The 22,760-nt window shown below is 38.3% G+C and overlaps 1 pseudogene; it reads left to right on the forward strand.

The window, feature by feature from the left end:
* The first annotated feature begins 1,856 nt into the window (after nucleotides 1-1,856).
* LOC143686780 (14-3-3 protein zeta/delta pseudogene) lies at nucleotides 1,857-2,652 on the forward strand (annotated as a pseudogene).
* The last annotated feature ends 20,108 nt before the right edge of the window (nucleotides 2,653-22,760 follow it).

Consider the following 22,760-nt stretch of genomic DNA (forward strand, 5'->3'; position numbering starts at 1 on the left):
GTGGAAAATTTCATCGCATCAGTTGCAGTTTTATTTGTGTGGTTGCAGTGAGTTAAACTGATTTATTTACTAAATGATGGGACTTGCCTTCGCTGAATTAACTTGACCAGACTGCTTGCTTCCTTTTGTGTCATACAGACATGAAATACATGGGATACGAAGTCATCATTTAGATAAGGAATATCCGTTTGGCAACTTCACATTCAGTTCACATTTACTGATTATTTCATATTACTGAGCACTTTGCAAGGTCCTTTCATGTCTGGGATAGTTTTTGATCCTCATTAGTCATTTAAAGAAATATGACTCTTATTTCACATGTAAATCATTGTGCTAATTGCTATGGAGATATAAGTGGTGGGGGGCGAATGAAAGATTAAAAAGAAAAAAACATTTACACATGGACTTCCATGGTACCCTTATATTGTTATATATTTATAGCCACATCATTGGTCAACTCAAAATTTAGTGCCTTGAAATGATAATCATTTATTTCGTGCATGGTGTTTGTGGGCCAGGAATTCAGACAAGGTATGGTTGGGATGGCTGTTCTCTCCAACACAAGGTCTGTAGCTTCAGCTGGAAGACTGGAAGGCTGGGGCTGGAATCATCTGGAAGTGGGTCCATACACACCTGGCAAGTCAGAACAGTCCCAAGACCTTGCCCTGATTCAATAAGAGGGAGCATGGTGCGCCCCCTTCTGGAAGGAGGAGGAAGGTCAGTCGTACTGTAAGAAGGGCACATGGGATGGGATACATACAGGGCGCAGCCACCACTGGGGAATATAATTTACCACAACCTCACACTGTGGTCACGAACCCGGGTTAAGCACCTGAACATGGTCAACACCAGAAACCATATCTCATGTCGGGACTCTATAGGGGTTCAGAGAAGGGGAGGACCAGAGATTGTTCTTGGCGGGGGATCAAAGCATTCTGCATAGAGGAGGCAGTATTTATTTACGTGGAGTTTATGCTGATCGGTCATGATTTCCATTCATATATGAATGGAATGCCTGTGTGGGTGGTAGCATGCTTAGTAGAGGACATGATGGAACAATCTATTTCCAAAGGCACATGTCTGAGGGGGAGCGCATAGCGAAGGGTTTAGGACTTCTAGTGGCGCTGAGCTACTCACCAGCACCCTCGGATTCTCCTTTGGCTGTAGAGTCCTTTCACTGATGGGAAATCCCGACCCATACTTACCTGGCTTCCCTTTACCCTCTACACTGGCAGTCGCAGGACCATGGGAGACCTATCACTAGACCACTCAGGGACCAAGTGAAAAACTGTGTTATATTACTAAGAGGTCCTGGGTGTGAGGGTAGTTCAGTGGTAGAATTCTCACCTGCTGTGCCGGAGACCTGGGCTTGATTCCAGGCCCATGTACTTCCCCTAAAAACAAATAAGCAAGCAAACAAACAAAAAACCAAGCAAGCAAAAAAAATTCAACAAATGGTACTGCAATAATGACATACTCACATGGAAAAGGAATGAAATGTGGCCCCACCATATAGCATACAAAAATAAATAAATACATAAATATTACTAAAGGGGGGAATTCTATAAACCCGCTGAATGGAATGAAACAACAGTCCATTTATAGATCGAGTTGCCATTTTTTAAATCTTCAACGAAACCATATTTATTGTGACACATGAATTCAAGTATCTACACTATATAAAAGACAGACATTTATCATTCCAATTTTCTGCTTTATTTCACACTCTTTCTTATTGTTTATCTGCCCCGCCCCTCCATGCAACTCCAAAAAACTTCTAAGGAGAGTCTCAGCCTCGCTGCTGCCACTGCCCAGAACGACTGCTGAGCACCCCCGTCTGTCTCCAGCCACCTACAATGGACACAGAACATCCAGTTATAGATAAAAATGATCTGGTGCAGAAGGACAAACTGCCAAGCAGGTTGAGGGGTAAGATGACATGGCAGCCTGCATGAAGTCTGTAACTGAACAAGAAGTTGAATTATCCAATGAGGAGAGGAATCATCTCTCGATTGCTTATAAAAATGTTGTAGGATCTCATAGGTCACCTTGGAGGGCCACCTCAAGTATTGAGGAAAAGATGAAAAGTGCTGAGAAAAAAAACAGCAGATGGTTCTAGAAAACTGAGACCGAGCTCAGAGATGTCTGCGATGACGTACTCTCTCTTTTGGAAAAGTTCTTGATCCCCAATGCCTTACAAGCAGAGAGCAAAATCTTCTATTTGAAAATGAAAAGAGATCTATTGCTACTGTCTATAATGATCTATCCAGAAAAGAGATCTATAAGTACTATTATTACTTGGCCAAGGTGGCTACTGGTGATGACAAGAGAGGGATTGTGGCACAGTCACAATAAGCATACCAAGAAGCATCTGAAACCAGCAAAAAGAAAATACAATCAGCGCATCTTATCAGATTGGGTCTAGCCCTTAACTCTTCTGTGTTCTATTAAAAGATTCTGAAATCCATGGAGAAAGCTTGCTCTTTTGCAGTGACAGCTTTTGTTGAAACTGCTGCTGAATTTGATACAGTTGAAGTAAAGTTATACGAAGACAGCATGCTAATAATGGAATTACCAAGAGACGACTTGACATTGTGGACATCGGATTTCCAAGGAGACAAAACCGAAACAGGAAAAGGAGGGGAAAATTAACTGGCCTTCCAACTTTTGTCTGCCTCCTTCTAAAATTTAGACAGGAGACCATCTGTCATGCATGCTGTCCCACAAATAGTTTTGTATTTACAATTTATGACAAGTTTATGTTATAAAAATATTATGACAAGTTTATGTTATGTTAATATTTGAATTTCTGCATTCCCCATGTGGTTTTATGTTTAGCAATAGGGGAGTATATCCAGTTAAATTTGGGGAGTTATCTGTTTTCATCTTGAGGTGGCCAATATGGGGATGTGGAATTTTTACACATTATAAATGTTTGGCATAGTACTTTTGGTACATAGTGGCTTCACAAGAGCCAGTGTTAAAATTGCTTCCATGTCTAAGCAAAGCAAACTGCCTCCCTATTGGTTTGTCCTGGTAGGGGATAAAAGGGATAATTGGTTCCAGTCACAAGTGTAGTTATTGTGGATACTTTAAGGATTGGAGCATTTTCAAGGAGAAATAGATAGTCCATGGATATTACATCTTGAACCATGTGTATCTGTGGAATACACAATCTCAATGCGCATACTTTGACTACAGCTGCAGAAGGGTTCCTTTTGACAGTTGTGACTCAGTTTACTCAAACACGGTTCACATTTCCTTATTCGTAAAATTACCTGCTGTTTGCTTTCATTATTTTTGCTACATTCATTTTATTTGTATTTAATGTTTTAGGCAATCCAAGAACAAATGCACAAATAATGATTCAGGAAAAATTAGCTGCTTAAAAGTATGAATCTTGTACAAAGAGTAAAAGTTTGGGGTATGAGGGGAAACTGCTGTTGTGTGCTCTGGGCTATGTTTAACAGGAAAACATCAACAGTACCACAGCAACACCAGGGGTGTATAATGGGTTAAGGGGATGTTTAGATTTTCTATTTGGTGAGGGTGTGTTTTTTGGTTATCTTTCTCTTGGAAACAATGAAATGATCTAAAATTGAAAGCATTGATGAACTGTTGACTTTGGACATTGTATATGATGCCCAATGAATGCAGGTGGCTGAAGGATGTACTGACTGAGAAGTAGATTGGCCAACAGTAGTATATACGTATGATTGAATATTGTGCTACTACAAAAAGGAAAGAAGTTGTGAGACATGCAAAATTGTGAATGAGCCTGTGGGACATTTGGTGAGGCAAAATAAGCCAGAAACAAAGGAGCAATTGTTGTATGATCTCATGTACAAAATACTTTTAAGAAAACAGGGGTCTAGATTGTAAGCTTTTATAGCAGTCACATTTAGTCCAGAGTGGTTAATTGTTATTTCTGAATTTTGAGAGGCTGTTTTACATGTGAATAACCTGGTATTTAGAGATGAGAATGAAGCTGATCAGGTTGGGATTAAAGTAATTCAGAATACAGGGGTAAGTAAGGCATTGCCTGTGTAATTAGAACTTCACCCACTTTTGAGACCAAAGGAACAAAGGTTTATTTTGTCCATAACCTAAATTTTCAGTTGCACATAACCTAACTCAACCTGTTTGGATAGATCTTTTAAACAATTGAAACACAGGGAGCCCAGAAAAAGAGCAAGAGTCTTTAATCCTGTATAGCTTAATGTAATGCCTGGACACATCCCACAGCATATTAAGGAAATAATCAAAAAGTATTGGCAAAGACCCTTGAGGAATAGGAGAAAAAATATGGAACTATTTAATTTTATCACCGGGGAAACTGTGTCAAACATTAGGGGCACCCAAATCAGTAGGCCAAGCCCTTGATCTTGAGGCTTGCTCTTGTGAAGCTTATGTATGTAACAGAGAAGCTTAGCATCCCTACAGTATGCCTAAGAGTTATTTCTGGAGGACCTCTTTTGTTGCTCAGATGTGACCTCACGCTCTCTAAACCCAATTCTTCAAGTGAAATCATTGCCCTCCCCCCTATATGGGACATGACAGCCAGGGGTGAAAGTCTCCCTGGCAGCGTGGGAGGTGACTCCCAGGGAATGAGTCTGGCCCTGGCACCACGGGATCAACAATACCATCCTGACCAAAAGGGGGAAAGAAGTGTAACAGATAAGGTATCAGTGGCTGAGAGAGTTCAAATAGAGTTGAGAAGCTACTTCTGGAGGTCACTCTTCGGCAAGCTTCAGTTGAACATTACTACCTACCATAACTTGCCAAACCCCAACCAAAACCATTCCAGCCAATCCTAAAGAATACTTAGGGCATTATATAAGATTCTACAAAGGTTCCATGCACTGGGGTAACTTTATAGAAACCTACACCCTCCAAATGGGTCCCTGGACCAGATAGGTCCTGAAATGCAGAGGAGTCAGCCTTTCTAGGACATCAAATAGTTTCATCCCCCTATCCCATATTATCGACAGCCCCTTCCAATGTGAAAAAGTTAGAATGGGCACAGACCAAATAGCCCTAAAGAGTGGGAGAAAGATCAAAGGTGATGGTAGAGTTATACAGAGAAGGTAGGGTTTAACAATTGAGTATGATTGCTGAAGCATTATATTGGTATTTCTTTTAGTCTCCAGTATGTTAAAGCATCTAGAAGTAAAAACCTAAAATTGTGGAATTGTAGCCCATTCTAAACTTTGTAATGCATTCTACAACTAATTGCTGTGATGTGCTTTGAAATTTACTGCTTTTTTGTATATATGTTATTTTTCACAAAAAAAAGGAGAAGGAGGAGTTATAACAGAGATGATAAAGTTTAACAATTGAGTATGACTGCTGAATCATATTGGTATTTCTTTTAGTCTCCAGTGTTTTGGAGCAGCTAGAAAGAAAATTGAGGAACTGCAACTCATAACAAACTCTGAAATCTGTTCCATAAGTACTTGTTTGCAATTTATTTTGCAATTTATTGCTTTTTGGTATACATGTTATTTTTCACAATAAAATGTTTTAAAGAGTAAATAAAAAAATGAACTACTTAATATCCATTTCTTCATCTGTGTCAAGCAGAGCAGTAAAACAAAACCCTAGCTATTTAACTTTTTTAAAGTTTTTTGCTTTTGTGATTATTTTAAACTTGCCTAACATTCATGTGCTGCAAAAATAGTTAACAGGGAAATAACTTGATGATGGCTACTTTGTTAAATGCCTTATGAAATTTTCATGAGCAATCCAAACGTAATTATTAAGAACATGTGTAGTAAATTGACTTAAGCGGAAGAAAAGTTTTAAGAATGGACTTTCAACTACTTTCTCTATAGGTTTTCATGTAAATTAGTCTTTTGATTCTGAAATTTCTCTTAAAAAAATTGTACATTTTTGGGAATTTATTCCTTATTCCCTTTTGGCAACTAACAGGATTTTATGAAGTTTAAATACAAAGTTTATTGTAACAACCGCCATCTAATCATTTAACTACTGTTTCCAGCCATATCCCATTCTCCTTTCCTTTCTTCGTCCCCTCCCCCCTCCAAAATCAGTTTCTATTGGGAAGGGGCTGTCAATTGGATAAAACTAATGTATTCCATTTACATATTTGGTATATGGCATTTTCTAACTTAGGAAGCCACAAGCCACAATGTTCTTGTCCCACCATGATGTTGGGTAGCACTAACTCTAAGTTTTGTGCTTCTAGTTTTGGTTCTTAAGAATTTCTTGATACCCTTATACCTTGCCTTCAGTTTAGTTTTATGTTGTTGTTTGTTTGTTTGTTTGGGGGGGGGTGCATGGTCTGGGAATTGTACCCAGGTCTCCTGCATGAAAGGCGAGCGAGCATTCTACCACTGAACCACCCCTTGCCTTTAGTTTTGATCTTTTACTCTTTGTATTTGTCCAGTGCATAGGATCACCTTCCTTGTTTAGCCTTCTTCTGTCTTCTCACTAACCACCCTACTTAGGGGCTGTGAACTAGGAGAAAACCTCATGCTCTTTCTGGCTCCATAATGTCTAAGACGCCACCCCACTTCCTCTGCTTGTGTCCGGAGTTCACCCTACAGACTGTTTCCTCAGTGCCTTGTAGAAAACACCAAACAAAAATACCATTTTAAAGGAGGTGCATTTTTTTTCTTTTAGAATGCAAGCTCCTCCAGAGCACGGACAGTGTTTTCTGTATGTTCTATTGTGCCTAGTACACTATAAATGTTTAATAAATATCAATGATGTGAGGCAATGAGTCTTAATGATAAGGGTGAGAAACTGAAATTTCAAATACTGTTGGTTTGATGTTCTATTATGACCTTAGATGAAATTGGAAAATATTGGTCCTTTTGAAGAATTGTCCCAAATGTTACAGTCAAGTAAAAGTGTAATGGAAGCTTTGGGAGTCTTTCATTCAAGGAAAAGAAAAAAGCTTTTACATGTTAATGAGGAAACACTCAAAACGTGTAAATGATATTTATGACAATTGATAATTCAACCAAAGTAACTAAGCGTGTCAAAGTCATAATTGTGATTTTTTTAAATTCCATCGATTATTCTGTCACTGAGCAAGTAAGACTTTCAATGATACTAGGGCCATTGTTGTTTTTAATAGATCCAAGCCTTATATTTTATTACAGAACAACTTCCTAAAGTAGGATATGCCCTAGATTATACACCAGCAGTTCAGGAAAGAAACGTTCATTGCTTTTATACCCATACACATGCAAAATAACTGGCCTCTGGAATTTAGTGTAAATTCCATGTCTTCTTCTTTAATAATGAAAAATTGACCATGATTCAACTGTGAAGTCTTTCCTCATATATATGATTGGTCTATATCCTTAGGCTTATATTGAGATTAGGTCATCGCATACCTTTATAGTTAAGGACTTTCTAAATGTTAGTCTTAACAGAGGATTGAGGCCTGCTTATTTAAAAACAAAGGGATTTCAAAAGGCTAAGAAATTCACTGACAACAGACAGATATTCTTCTAGATTGGAGACTATTTTTTAACAAAGAAACGGAATAGTCCCACTCATCTATTTCTCTTTCCTGAAGCTCATTGGAACTGACACAGAGATAACGTTCAAATATAAAATTTAGAGAATCCCATCAGATTTGAGCAGATTTAGAGTTCTACCCACTGTGAGAAAAACCCTAGATAGTCAATTCTGTCATCTCCCCAGTGCTTCGGAAGCAGTATCTACATTATCTATCAAGCTTTAAACAAACAATGATTTCTAAAAAGCTCAAGGAAGCCCTCTCAAAAATCACACTATCAAAAGGGTATAAGGATAGGTCCACAGTGGCTCAGCAGGCAGAGTTCTTGCCTGCCATGCTGGAGACCCAGGTTCAATTCCCGGTGCCTGCCCATGCCAAAAATAAAGGATATAAGGATCTACCATAAAAGTAGTTGACGAGAACCCCAAACATAAGCATTGGGGATGAACTGCCAACAGTGACATGATCCACTTGGTATCTGCTTTCACGTGGGAGAAAGTGGAAAGAGAAAAATGGGGTATCTGAACGCCCCAAGAACAGCAGAGCCCTTCACAGCTCACTAAGCAGAGCAACAGGCCTGGTGAGGGTTTCTGCCATGTGAGAGTAAGGAAAATGTGGCAATGTCAGTAGATGCTGAAATGATATTGGTCCTGTGAATTCTCAATACTTGCAAAGTCCTGAGCTGACTTCTAGAACACACCCTACACTGAGTAGAAAACGTGGAGATTAGAATCCAAGTGCATAAAGACAAGGACATATGGAGTGAAGAAAAAGAGAAGTGCAAGTAAAACTGAGGGAGGGGACCAGAGGAGCAGAGCTCAAAAAAATAAGCTATATGTTTTCATCGTTTCATAAAAATAACAAATGAAGAAGCTCTAGAGCTATGAAGATAGAAAAGATATTCAGGCCATCCCCACCTCTTAAAAATGAGCAGTAGAAAAGAATCAGTCAATTGTCTATAAAATTTCTAGTCAATTTTCTTATAAGAGAAAGAAAGGAAGGGAGGGAAGGCAGGAGGAAAGAAAAGATAATGAAAGAGAGAGAGAGCAATGTCCTTATAAACAATAAAAGCACACCAGAAAAATAATACCTCACAGAAAAAAATGTAAACTCTTTCTGATATTTCAATACAAACTAAAATAAGTTAACAAAATAGAAAATATTAAGGAATAACACAAATTAGAATTGGAAAAACTTACAAATAAAACGTTTTCTCCAATATCCAAAGGAACATTTGAAACAGGCATCAGAGCCCTGCAAAAATTTCAAAATAAAAGAAAGTTTAGACAAAGTAGAAAAAGCACAATACAAAATGCCTTAAGAATTCTAACATGGAAAGAAGAAAGTTTGAAAACTAAAAATGAGATAATTTTAGAGACAGTGAGAGATATAAAATATAGGCAAAAAGAAAATGCAACATACATTTAGGAGTCCCCAAATAAATAAACAAAGTAATGGATTTTATTACTTTACAAATAAACAATAAAACAAATAAAATATGTAACTTAAGAAAATTTTCCTGAAATACAAATGACTTGAACTATGAGTACATTGTGTATTTGAGAAAAATGTCCCAGAACTGCCAACACTGAGATTTATTCCAGGAACACAAGTAGTCTTTAAAGAAGGAAAAATAAAACCACACACACATACACACGCGCACACACACATACCCTTTGGATTCCAGACAAAAATGCCATATTACTAATAAAGGAAAGAAAATCAAAATATCATCAGACTTTTCAAGAGCAATATTATTGCCATAAGACAGTGGAATAATATATTTTAAATACTCAAGAAAAAATGCAAACCAAGGGGTTATATCTAGTCAAATTGATCTTCAAGTTTAAAGAATCTGAGACTAATGGCAATGAATTCAAAGAATATTGCTCTAATAAATTCTTTCTGAGGATCTGCTAGAAAATAAGGTTTAGACAATCAAAATGAAACAAGAGGTATTGATGTAAGGCTAAATGTTGGTTATGAGGTAGACAGAATAGTATTACCAATATGCTCCAGTAATGTATGTTATAGTACAACTATCAAAAGTTAGTAGAAGAATGGTTAAAGTATCTGAAAGTAGAGTGATCTCACTGATTGTCTTATACATGTTAACTGGTAGTAAAAGATATTATATCAAATCAAATGAGGAGAGATGGGGAGACAGAGGGAAAGAAGAGGTCAACGGCTAATTTCAGTATTGCTCTTAGTGAACAAAAATAGACCAAGAGGGGACCAGTGGTATCACATAAAGGTATTAACATAAAGGTAACCATGAGAACAAAAATACAAACCTTCTTAAATAACATATTCGATTATACTTAAAAAAGAAAGAAAGAAAAATCTTAAAGGGTTGCCAAGAGTGAAGGGAGTAATAGGGTGGAATTACTCTTTTTGAAAAATATATATATATGTTTGTTAATTTGATTTTGGACCCACGTAAATATTTTTATAATCTTAAAGAAAATTTAATTTTTTTCCTCTTCCCATAAAGCAGGGATTGTAAATTATTTTTGAAAAGTCAGCCTTTAGAGTAGGATATGGCTTTGAATCCCAATGTTTAGGTTTTGAGAGACATGATATGAATATTGAAGTGTCTAAATCACATGTAATAGTAAGAATAGTTGTCATTGACTTGTAGTATGTCAAATAGATAAATGCATTCTTATCGAAGATAACCATGTTAGAGGTACCTGCAGAGAACTCCTGACAAAGTCCAACTGTGCAGTAACTGTCCAAATGGGATTTTAGAGACAATTTATGACTAATATTCCACTGATAGGTTTTTTCTTCAAATAATACTCAAAAATTTCCATGATTAAAATATTCATGATGCACTAGAATTTTTTCACTGCCACAGTCATAAGATTGAAGGATGCCCAAAAGATCACTGAATGAAAAATTCTTTTGCCTTCAGGCAAGTTGTCACTTGAATGGTCCAAACAAATACCAAATGCTTTTTTGAAAGCCTCTAAAGATGAGATCCTATAGCCTCCCGAAGTGCTCCAGGGAGTCAGGACATCAGCCCTGTTGTCATCAGGGTGGATAGTTAGGTGCTGCTCTTATGGTTTCCAGGAACTCCCAGCAAAGTTGACAACCCATGTTCAAATACAGATGGGGAACTTCCCAGTCTTTGAATTCTAGACTCCATGGACTAGGAATGCTTAACTGGGCAGGGCTACCCTCATCATAGAATTGGTCCTCAAAAGAATAAAAGTTAAACCATTAGCAATTACTTTCTCTAAGAAGAAGAAATGATTGAGACCATCAGCAAATGAGATATTTCATTAAGAATTTTTATTATGTTGGAGCATATGTGTTCAATCTCTGTCCACTGTCCTCTAAGGTTAAAATTAAAATAAAAGTCACAGTTCTGGTGTCTGAGTTTGCCAGGCTGCTACGACAAATACCTCATAATAGGTTGACTTAAACCACAAGCATTTATGAGTTCGCTGTTTCAGAGGCTAAACGTCCAAAATCAAGATGTCTGCAAGACCATGCTTTCTCCCTCAAATCAGTAGCATTCTGGTGTAGGATTACTACAATCTTTGGGGATCCTTGACTTCCATCTCTACCTCCCACCACATGAAGATCTCTCTCGCTCTCCTTGCATCTGCTCTTCCAGTTTCCACTGACGTCCAGCTTCTGGCCCCTGTGTGGCTTTCTCTAAATTTCTGGGTCCAAATTTCTTCTGCTTATAAACCACTCCAGTAATATGGATCAAGATCCACCCTGATTCACTTGGGCCATATCTTAACTAAAAACAACATCTTCAAAAAATCTTGTTTACACATGAGTTCATACCATGTGAACGTGGATTAAGGTTAAGAAGATGTCTTTCATTGGAGTACATAATTCAACCCACTGCAATAAGGAATAGGAAACTCATTTACAAGTGATTACAAATAAACAGATCCCTTTTCTGAAAAGTTTTCCTCCCGGCACTCCATCTACAGGACGTACACATTAGATTGCTCTAATTATAAGGACTCCCTACAGCTTACATACCACACAAAATTGGCTATAATAATTGATTTAAAAAAAAACAAAAACAGAAGTAGGACCGCCCACATATTAAGAAATATTGTATAGCAATGTCTTTGGCCCATGTGGGTCATAGAATGCAGGTCCAAAAATCCACCTCAATCCCTACTTAATGCTTCAGATGAGGGCATTAATTTCATTTGCAATGATGTGCTAACATCAACATCATCCATTACCACAACTTGTTCATCAACCCCAAACAGAACCTCTTTACCCGTTAAGAAATAACTCTCCATTTCCCCCTCTCCCCCAGCCCCTGATAACCCCTTAATCTACTTTCTGTGTCTACGAGTTTGCCTGGTCTAGGTATTTCATGTAAGTGGAACCACACAGTATTTGTTTTTTTGTGCCTAGCTTATTTGAGTCAACACATTGTCCCCAAGGTCCAATTGTGTTGTAGCATGTATCAGAACTTCATTCTTTTTTACAGCTGAATAATATTTCACTGTATGTATATACTACATTTTATTTGCTTATTCATCCATTGATGGACTCTTGGGTTATCCCACTTTTTAGCTGTAGTGAATAATGCTTCTATGTACAAATATTAATCAAGTTCTTGTTTTCAATTCCTTTGGAAATAGAGCTAGGAGTGAAATTGCCAGGCGATATGGTAACTCTATGTTTAATATTTTGAGGACCCATCAACTGTCTTCCACAGTGGCTACACCATTTTACATTCATGCCATTTTGATTGATGGCTCAGTTGGGTTCTCTCAGCAGTGATGAGCTTATGTGCCTGGAGTTAAAGCTTCAAAGTAAAAGCACATTTTATATTGGGGAGAACCAATAATGGAGCTCAAGCAATTATTGGAGAAAATATATTTCTGTTCTGACACGAGTCCTCCAGTCAGATTTCACAGAATCCTGTTATGGATCAAATTTTGTTACCCCGAAAGAAAATCCCCAGTAACTCAGAGTGTGAACTTTTGGAAATAGATGGAATTAGGCAAATCAAAATGAGGTTATGCTGGAGTAGCGTGGCTCCTTAATCTAATGGACTGGTGTCCTTATAAGAAAAAGATGTTTGGACAGACACAGACAGACAAAGAAAAGAACACATGGATTGCTGGTCAGACAATGCCAGAGGCTAGGAACAGATTCTTCCCTACAGCCCTCAAAGGAAACATGGCCCTGCCAACTACCTGATTTCAGACATCCAGCCTCCTGAACTGTGAGACAATACTTTCTGTTGTTTTAAGCCAGCCAGTTTATAGTACTTTGTTTCTGTTGTTTTAAACCAGCCAGTTTATAGTACTTTGTTTCAGCAGCCCTGAGAAACCAAAACAAGTATTCTCTTAGTCCTGGGTTTAAGGCGCTGAAAACAGAAATAGCAAAAAAAAATGGGGTGCCCCAGAGCCCCGGGGGAGCCCTGGCACATTCTTCGGAAGCCACCATGAAAAGGGTAGACAAGGTGTGTGGGGTTGTGGCCGGTGTGGAGTCACAGCTGCACAGGTGGGGGCCTCTGCCGGCTTCTCAGACGCCAGGGGCTGGAACCCTGCAGAGGTGGGGGTTTCCAGGGACAAATGGTTCCCCCAGCCACAAAGAAAAGGTTCAACTTAGGCAGTGAAACCACAAGAGAGAAGAACTGGAAGTAGACTAACAGCTGGTTCCCAGAGCAGAGGCAGGAAATAAGAAAGGTTTTATTGTCAGTGTTTTTGTGTGACCCTAAAGGGTTGTGCCGTAGGGGGAAAAAAACAGCCATGAGGTCTTGGAAAATAACAGATTTTAGAAGGCAGGGAAAATTAAAGGAAAGAGGAAAGAAGGTAGAGAGTTGAGCTTAGTGAGAATTACTGTCAATGAAAAGGTACATTGAAACCGTGTTGTTGGGAGAAGGAGGACTATGTTCCCCAGTGTAGGACTTCCAGCCACTTCAGTTCTAGAACAATTTTTAATACATAGTCATTCAACTCCCATGTGCTTTGTCTTGGCCATTCTTCCCAGTGCCATACTGCCTCCCATCTCCCCTACCCCATGCTCCAGACCAAAGAAGGTTCACGCCTTCCTCTATAAAAGCTTGGCTTCCCATTCTTTCTCAGATATGAGCCTGTCTGAGACACAAGTACCTACACATTGTGAGTGATAGCCAAATCTCACCTTCAGACGTGTTGGTCTTGTTTAACAAAAGGCTCACAAAAGCTTTCATTCTCAGAAATAAAGTTGCAATCATGGAATTTCAGCCTTTGTGTCAGGTTGGTGAACATAGCATTTTCTTCATCATGAAGAATTGCTTACTTTATTTGTATAAAACTTATTTCTTCTTCCCCAGATCAATTTGGGGTTAAAATAGATCTGTTCAAATATTAATTGTGTATAGCCTTCTGACCCTTTGGTTAGAAAGTGCCCTCACTCCCACCGCCGTGTCTCTGGGAGGTTTTATTTTGGGGGGCCTGAGGGAGAGGTCACATACTATCTGCTATCACGCTGTCCCCATCATTTTATCATTCTTGTGCCCCCACCCCCTTTAGTAGGGGGCATGCTCTGCTGCCTGCAAAGCCAGTGAAGGCCCCACCCCACTGCCACATATTGGTATTGCACTCTGTCGTCATTTAAATTGTTTCTAGACAAACAAACAAAAATGCAATCAGTTCTCCACAATTTATTTATTGTACATCACCAAGCTCAAAAAGGATTGAAAGTAAAAAATATATATATGCAATGAAATAAGACAATATAAGTAAGAACTAAGATTATAGAAGCATAATAGTCAAAAGATAAAAACGATGACGCGAAAGATGAGATCAGTGCATAAAATGCCATAAAATCACAAACACTTGCTGAGGTGGGCAGAAAATTTGGCTACGAGATTTCTAGCAACTACTACAAAAAAGGAATGATAAGCAAAATCTGTTTAACTCACAGTATCTGAAATCCAAGAAAAAATGTCTCCCTTAGACAGACCTTTATAAAGTCACTGTGTAATCCAGTCCCCTGTATCTTCACCAATATTCCTATAGTAAAAGCATTAGTATTCATAAAGTCACTTGTAATGTTCCTTCAAGGGGAATCTATAGCATGTTACATAAACTGAGCTCTGTCAAGAAACTTTTATACAGGGAGACCAAAACAAGGTGTTCTAGGTTTAATGCAGAAAGGAAAATGAGAACATCTGAAAAATGGACTGCATATCTTTCAGAGACACATCCATACAGATGGTTTCTGACTGCCTCTGAGATGAGAGAAACCATTCTTGATCACATCTAGAAGCGCAAGTACTCTGGGTTGCCATTTCAAAGCAGACACATATCCTTCGGCAGTCAGCCAACTAAGGGTAAGGGTAATAGGTTGAAAATTGAGTCCCCTGCAAAGCTTACACGTAGAAGGGCAGGCCACAACCCACCCTTACACTGAAAGGGCAGAGAGTATCTGGGGACATGGACAAGATTTTCTACTCCAGTACACTGAAAAATGAACAGTGGAGCTATCAGAGCTCTGTTACTTAGAACACAAAAACAAACATCTTTTTATGGAAAATTATTTACCAAACTCAGCCAAAACAAAACAAAGCAAAGCTCATTAAGCACATATTGAGCATCCAATTTTACACAGTATAACCACCTAATGAACTCCCAAGGTTGTTGACTGAATTGAGATCCAGATATTGACTAGATTTACCTGCTTTATAGGGCTATAAACTATGAGCCCAGCTATGGGATGGAGAATTTTATTAAAAATTAAGAGTTTGGGTTTCTAAATTCCTCTTTCTGGAAATACTTACAGAGGAAGCCCAGTTGTCAATTAATTTCACTCCTTACTCATAACAATAATACACAGAACCTGTATATAATAAAATACACTATATTTTATTGTATTATACAATAAAATGGGGATTTTATTGAGTCCTTTTAAATTTAGGTCTATTTAAAAAAAATAACATTCTCTTTTTTTTTATTCACATTTAAAAAAATTGTAGAATCCTTCCAAACCCAATTAGAAGTCAAAACTTTTAAAAGGCACATATTAATAATTCAAAGGTAAAATTTCCACATTAAAAAATTAATGATAAGTCCTCTTAGAAGGTAATAGTCACCACTTTTTGGCCTTTTGGCTAAGGTCAAGTGTAGAAGGTAATGGTCAGATGTTGTACTTTAACTTTGAGTTTAAAAAAACAGAGAGCAGATTAGTTCCACTGGAGTGAGAGGCTGTTTACTCTGATTACATGAGGTCAAGAACCAAACTCCAAGAATTTACAGACCTCCCCCACACCACCAAAAACAAATTTGTTTTTCATCAAATCAGTGCCCCCATTTTTCCAGAAACTTGACAAGGGCCTCTACAGAGGGTTTAACCTTTATTCTACACACATGGTAAACCATCTAGGAACAAGTTATAGCAGCTTTTCACTATTTGGCCTTATTTTACCACCTATCCATTTAACCATCTTTACCAATGCAAAACAAGAACAATGCATATTAATTTTAATGGGACAAGACCTTAAATACAATGTCCTAGGAAGATGTAATATAGAAAAAAAAGGGTGCTGACTAACTGTGCTTCAGCCTGCAAACTCTCTTACATTATGGTATCAATTCTAGAGCCAAATTTCTAGTCATCCCACACAACCTTACCATTTTCTCAGTATCATAATAAATTATGACTGTTAAAGCCAGATATTTCGGATTATGAAACCTTGTTTCCATAACAAATGATTTCAACATCATTTATGGTTTATGGCTGAGGAGAAGGAGATCGTATAATTCAGTTCCACTGCCTGCACATCCAAGCCCTGTAGATAAAATCTACCATCAGTGGAGACCTTGAGGAGAGCGAAATTCAGACCCTTTCTCCAGACGCCAAAGAGGGAAAACATTTGCAAACAACCAAGAACAGAGTCACCAAAAGGGCTCTAGAGACACAATGACAAAATGGCAAATACTGTTGTTTCTAAGTAAAGGTGAATCCTGGAGCTGTTACGTAGCATCACATTAGTAGTTGAAGATTCCAACTATAAAATGTGTGTTACAAGATGAGATGATAACAATAGCTGAAATTATGGATGAAGTCTGGAAATATAATTAACACTTGACATCTCATATGGTCATTTTAAATTAAAACATTCGAGAATTATAACTCCCAACTCATACACTGTATTTAAGAATCTGTTAACAGTAAGACAGAAGCCAACAGGAGTGTTGCCTGTTCAGACTGATGTTTAAAACCCAGGTTTTGTGATAGTATTGTAAGCCATTGATTGTATACTTTGGACAGATTGTATGATATGTGAATATATTTCAATAAAACTGATTTTAAAAAAAAACAGTATTAGGTGCACAGGTGGTTCAGTGGTACAATGTTTGCCTTGCATGCCAGAGACCCAAGTTCAATTCCCAGACCATGCACCAAAGGAAAGGAAAAACAGGATTCTAATAATTTCTTCTCTGATATGTCCCATATCAGAGAAATAAGTATCAGGAGAGCAGAAGCCCTTTCAGCTAGATAGAACACTGTGTTCTAGATGATAATAAAGGGAATTTTATTCTGACATGAACTCATCAAATCCCCAACCTCATTTTGTTGATAGAGATTGGAGGAAAAAAAACAAAAAGCTTAAATCTACATTTGTATGCAAGTAAAAATTCCCTTGCAAATTTTACAGAGAGAACTACTGACATTTGGAAATGTATATGAGATGTGGTTGAAATCCAAACAGAATTCTGCAGGATTAAATGCAAACTTCCAGCACGTGTATAAGCAACAAAGAAGCAAAGCAAAACCTCACTGTTGGGAAATCCTTCATTCTGATCAGCAGCTCATCTCTCCCTGAGTTAGCATACTTGGTAAGTGGGAATACACAACAGAAAATACCTAGAACAGGCAAAGTTCTGACAGCTGAAAGCCAGTGTTCCCAAGAAGAACATAGTCTTGGTAATTTTTGCAAAAGGTGTGATGGTTAGGATCTGGTGTCAACTTGGCAAGGTGTTGTGCCCAGTTGTCTGGTCAGGTAAGCACTGGCCTGACTGTTCCTGCAATGATATTTTGTGGCTGGTTGATAAACCAGAAGGTTGGTATATTAAATCACCAGTCAGTTGATTGTATCTGTGGCTCTGTGATCCACTAAGGCATGTCTCCCACAGTGAGATATCCGATAAGTTGAAGACTTTTCAGGAAGAAAAGAGACTTTTTCACTACTTCTTCAGCCAGCAAGCTTTTCTTGTGGAGCTTATCCAGACTTTCTATTGGAGCTGCCAGCTTCACAGCCTGCCCTGCAGATTTTGCATTCTTTCCACGGTTGCATGAGACACCTTTGTAAATCTCATTAAAAGATCTCTCCTGTTGGTTCTGTTTCTCTAGAGAACTCTGAGTAATAGTCTTCAAACTGGGAGCAACACAAAATAAAAAAGGACCATGAACTTTATGAATCATTTGGTAAACTAAATCATAGTCCTGTTAAGGGGCTCTTAGGTCTTGTTTTTAAAAATGTTTCAAGAAAATTCTAAAACTTTTCCATTTTGCAATACTAGCTAAGAGGAATAGCAACCTCTCTTACATACAGATTGCTCTTAGAATTCTGTTGAGCCCTGAAATCAATGTAAGTATTGAATAAATAATTCTCTGAGTGAAAGCACCCCTTATGGTTAGTATGGTTTCTAAGAAAGTGCCAAAAGTAAAAAATAACAGCCAGGGTTTGTTATGGAAATATTCATCTAAGATCCAGCAAATTTTATTGAGCATCTGTTATGTATTAGGCCCTGGAGATCTACTGGTGTACATGATATAGTCTCTGCCCTCAGAGAACTTCGGAACTAATTTGAAGACAGGCATTACATAGTTCAGTGGCAATCAAAACTGTGATTTCTTATAATCAACCCAATATCCTCTCTTATGTACAAAGGTTACAGAAAGATTGGAGAGGTCCTCAAAATGACATACAGAAAAAGACCATCAGTAAAACTGAGGATATTGAGAGCAAAATGCTGAGTGTGCAGTTTCCAATGGAAAGGAATAAATCCATACTTGAATCCTTTGAACAACCCACTTAGCAACTGATATCACACAGAGCCAGGGATTGAGATAAACGAGGGCAACTGGGGATGCAGAGTGGATCTCAGAAAACTTTCGCCCAAGCAATAAAAAAGTAGAGCTAGGTTAAGGGTTACTACCTTCCAGGGAAATTGTCTAGAGAGGCTGGTTAAACATGAAAATTGCCAAGAAAAATTAAGCCTAAATCCGTTGAAAGTCCAGTGAACAACAAAGGAGTGCTAGCGCTGTGGGCTCCAAGCCTTTCTTAAAATGGGTAACTTTTTCAGCTTCACTAGTTATTTGTTCCTATGCAGCTTCCCTTGAAAGGACTCCCCCACCTCCAAATAACCCAAAAAAGAGCCCCAAGTGAGTGAGTATGTTTGAGAAGAAACTCAGAACTCGCCGTAAGGTCCAGAATCTCCCTAGGGCACTGGATGCTTCTCTTTGGGCAAGCCCAAAGCATGGTTGCAAACCCATGCCACCTTCTCAGAGGGAAGCTGATGCCCATCGGGACATTCAGGAAAATGAAGCACCTGTGTTGTGCAGGACCCCATTCTAGAACTTTTGTCTGGTCAAAACAATTTACTTTCACAAAATCCCTATGAGAGAGGTTGTTTTTCCCATTTTACAGATAAAGAAGCTGAGTGATAGAGAAGCTAAGTACTTCACCTCAGAACACTCAACTAATTTAACAGGAGAGTCATGATTTAAACTATATTGGTCTCAAAGCCCACACTCTTTCCACTATCTTGCGGCCTCTGTGTGCCATGGCAGAGTGTCACCCCTGGAAGCCACCGAGAAGGGTGAAGACAGTAGTACTTTGATATTTAAAAGATGTTCCATAGACTGTTTGAATGTGCTGGTGACTGTTTTGCCTCTTGAGCAGAGCCAACACCACCTCTGCCCAGCGAGATGAGTGCTCTGTGGGCTGTAGCCTCAGCTAAGTGTGACCCCAGATTTGGTGGGCCCTGTATCCAGCAGAACAGACCTGGCAGATGGAGGAAGCATCTGAGAATAAGACCCATGGCTCAGTTACAGGGATTGTGTAAACCTGGTGTTTTGTTTTTTCCTGCCGGGTGTTATATGTATGGTGACTTGTGGCTTTATGTTTCAATGTATTGGAAACTTTCCATTTTATTCAAGCAATCTGTTCCATGTTAAAACCCTTGATTAAAGAGGAAGTTTTTATAATGCAAAAAAAAATTTTGTCAGCCAGTTCCAATATAAATGTCTCAACCCCTCCTCTGTCTCTAGCTCACTAACTCTTGAATGTCTCTTTATCACTCTTCACTTTCCTTCTTCCCATGCTGTCCTCAACTCACTCCATTAAGGCATTCATCGTAAAGAATCGTAAAGACAGCCATTTTTACTCACACCAGTGATCTCCATCTTTTCACATCAAATGGTTAGTTCTCAGGCTTTACCTTAGCATCTAGAAACCCTTTCACCCAGTTGCCAAGCCTCACCCTTTATGTGCTTTTTCCGATCGGTTTCCAAGGGATCATACTCTCCTGATTGCCCTCTCTATCAATGTCCTCTTCTTCCCAGTCTCCTTTCTGCACCCTCCTCTTTATTTTGTAAATGGTGGAGGATGCCAGAGCTCAGTCCTCAGCGCCCCCCTCTTCTCTTTCTGCACTCACTTCTTGGACAATCTCACCCAATCCCAAAGCTAAAATATGAGCTTCACACTCAACAACTCCCAATTTTTTCTTTTCTGCAGACCAACAAACACCTGGATTCCAGATTCATGCTTTCAATGACCTACTCAGTATCTCCGGTTAGATGTCTAATAGGCATCTCTAAGTTCACAGCTTTACAGTAGAATTCTTGAGATATTTAAGTTTAAAAAGTAACCAACAGAGGTCCTAATGACAGCGATTTTTTTTTACCTTTATTGAAGCAGGGGAGAAGTGGAGGCGGTGCATCTAACCAAGTAAGAAGCCCATAGACGTCTAGACCTGATACATCAAACAGTGCAACCTATGCCTACTGTTTAGAGAAACAAAGGCCAAGAAAACCTAAGAATGGGGAAAAACTGAACAGAGATTGAAAAAAAAAATAGTGCCTTCTGTTAAACAGAATTGAGAGAGGGAAACCTAGGAGAGAGGACTGCTGGTTTTCATTATAAACTCTTCCATTTTATTTAGGTTTAAGCTTTAAAGGGGACGATTATTGTCCTTACTTTCTTTCTCCTTTTCTTTCCCTTCCTTACAACCTCCAGCTTCCATATGTACCTTAGCTTTTCCTTGTCAATTTTGATAGCCTTTCATGTGTATATAATTATACATAATTAAGTCTTCCTTCCTTTGCCTATTGGTTGATTCTTTTTTTCCTGGCATGGGCAGGCTCTGAGGAATGAATCCATATTTTCTGGCATGGCAGATGAGAACTCTGCCACTGAGCCACTTTTGCACTGCCCTGTTGGTTGATTCTAATAGTTGAAAATCGATTAACACCATTTCCATTATTATAAATATGTAGATATCATTTACTGAACAGCCAAGCATCATACTACTATTGCATCCAAGAGTTTTCTTTTTCTTGAGATTTTAATTCTTTCACCTCCCCCTCTCTATCTTTGTTCTACTTCTTCTTTGCATTGTTTGCCTTTATCAAATCCTTATTTTTCCAACATATCAGAGATCCAGCAAATCTATGCACTCCCATTTTCCCAGATACAGTCCTCTTAGAACTTTAGTACAGATTTAATGCTTTCCAGATCTGTTCCTTGGTTATGAAGCAAAACATCACTTTGCTGTTCCTCTGGGTTGAATCTGATACCTTCCTCTTTTTTGATTATCCCCCATGTTTGTCTATAACATGTCCTCTTAGTAACTTCCTAAGAAATGACACATAACATGCAAACTTTCTAAGTCCTTAAATATCTAAAGATGTGTTTATTCTACCCTCATTCTTGGTTGATAGCTTCACTAGGTATAAAACATGAAAATATTTTTGAAAATCATTTTGCTTCATAACTCTGAAAGCATGTCCCATTATTTGCCAGCAATCCAGGGTTGCTTAGGGAAAGTTCAAATGACAGTATTTTGTTCTTTTATAGTGACCTAGTTTGCTTTATGTTTCATTGATTAGTTTTTCTTTCCCTCAGGAAATGTGAGGGAAAATATTTTTTTTGAAATTTTACAGTGGTAGGTCAAAATGAGTCTATTATCTATTCATTGTTCTGACCTGGTTTCATTCAGTTCTAGGAAACCGCTTGTCATTTCTTGAATCATTTCTTCCCATCCATTCTTTTTCGTGTTATCTCTTCTGAAATTCCTATTAATAAGATGCTGGGCTTCTTGGGTTAATCTTCTAGGTCTTCTTTCTTTTCTTTCATATTTTCCTCTCTTGGTCTTTAGGGTTTATTTTCCAAAAGGTGTTCTTATTTTCCTCTTCTAAACCTTCTACTGAATATTTTAATCCCCAAGCACCCTTTCTGATTATTCCTTTTAAACAGAAATATATTCCTATTTTATTAATGAAGAAAATTTGTTAGTCTCCCTGAAGAAACTAACTGGAATTTCTTATATTCTCTGTTGTTCCCTTGAATTATATGTCTTCTGGGGCTATTTTTCTCTGTTATCCTTCTTCTTTTTTTTTTCCATATTGCAGGCTACTTTCAAATGCCTAGTGACCATTGGTTATCTTCCTATATTAAAAAATCAGTCAGGAAAAAAACTACCTAGGAGTTCTGCATACTTGGGTAGAGCTTGTGGACTGGAAGACACTGTTCAAGGGGGACTGGAAAGAAAGCTGGCATTAATATAGAAGACGACAAAATGCTAGGATTGCTCTGGGCGCAGAAATGCCCGTTCTTACTGCCCTGCTTCTCCCCAATGTATTGTTTCCTTATATGTAGCATGTTTTTGTTTGTTCATATGGAGGCAAATGGCTGACCACCAGGTGTTCTGAATGCAGGGTAGAGTGGAGGTAAATTGAATTAGTAAATTTTCCACTTAGTGGGTTGTCAATTAATCCCCTTGTTTTTAGTCTCATGAATCCTTATTGTCCTCCCACACAGTTGGTATGTCTGAGTCCCAAATTCCTCAGACTTGTACACATTCTAGGATGCAGTTTCCTTTGTTCCCGCAATCCTTCCTCCACTTTCCATCTTCCAGAAATTTGCTGAGAACGATCCTTTTCTGATGATCTACTCTGGCTTTCGTGGGTGCGAGAGAGTTAATACATCTTTTATATTTTACAATGATTTTAATATGGTTTCTAAAAGGAGTGAAAATAAATGAGTATCATCGGTAAC

The sequence above is a fragment of the Tamandua tetradactyla genome, chromosome 6, assembly GCF_023851605.1.
Source record: "Tamandua tetradactyla isolate mTamTet1 chromosome 6, mTamTet1.pri, whole genome shotgun sequence".
Taxonomy (NCBI): Eukaryota; Metazoa; Chordata; class Mammalia; order Pilosa; family Myrmecophagidae; genus Tamandua; species Tamandua tetradactyla.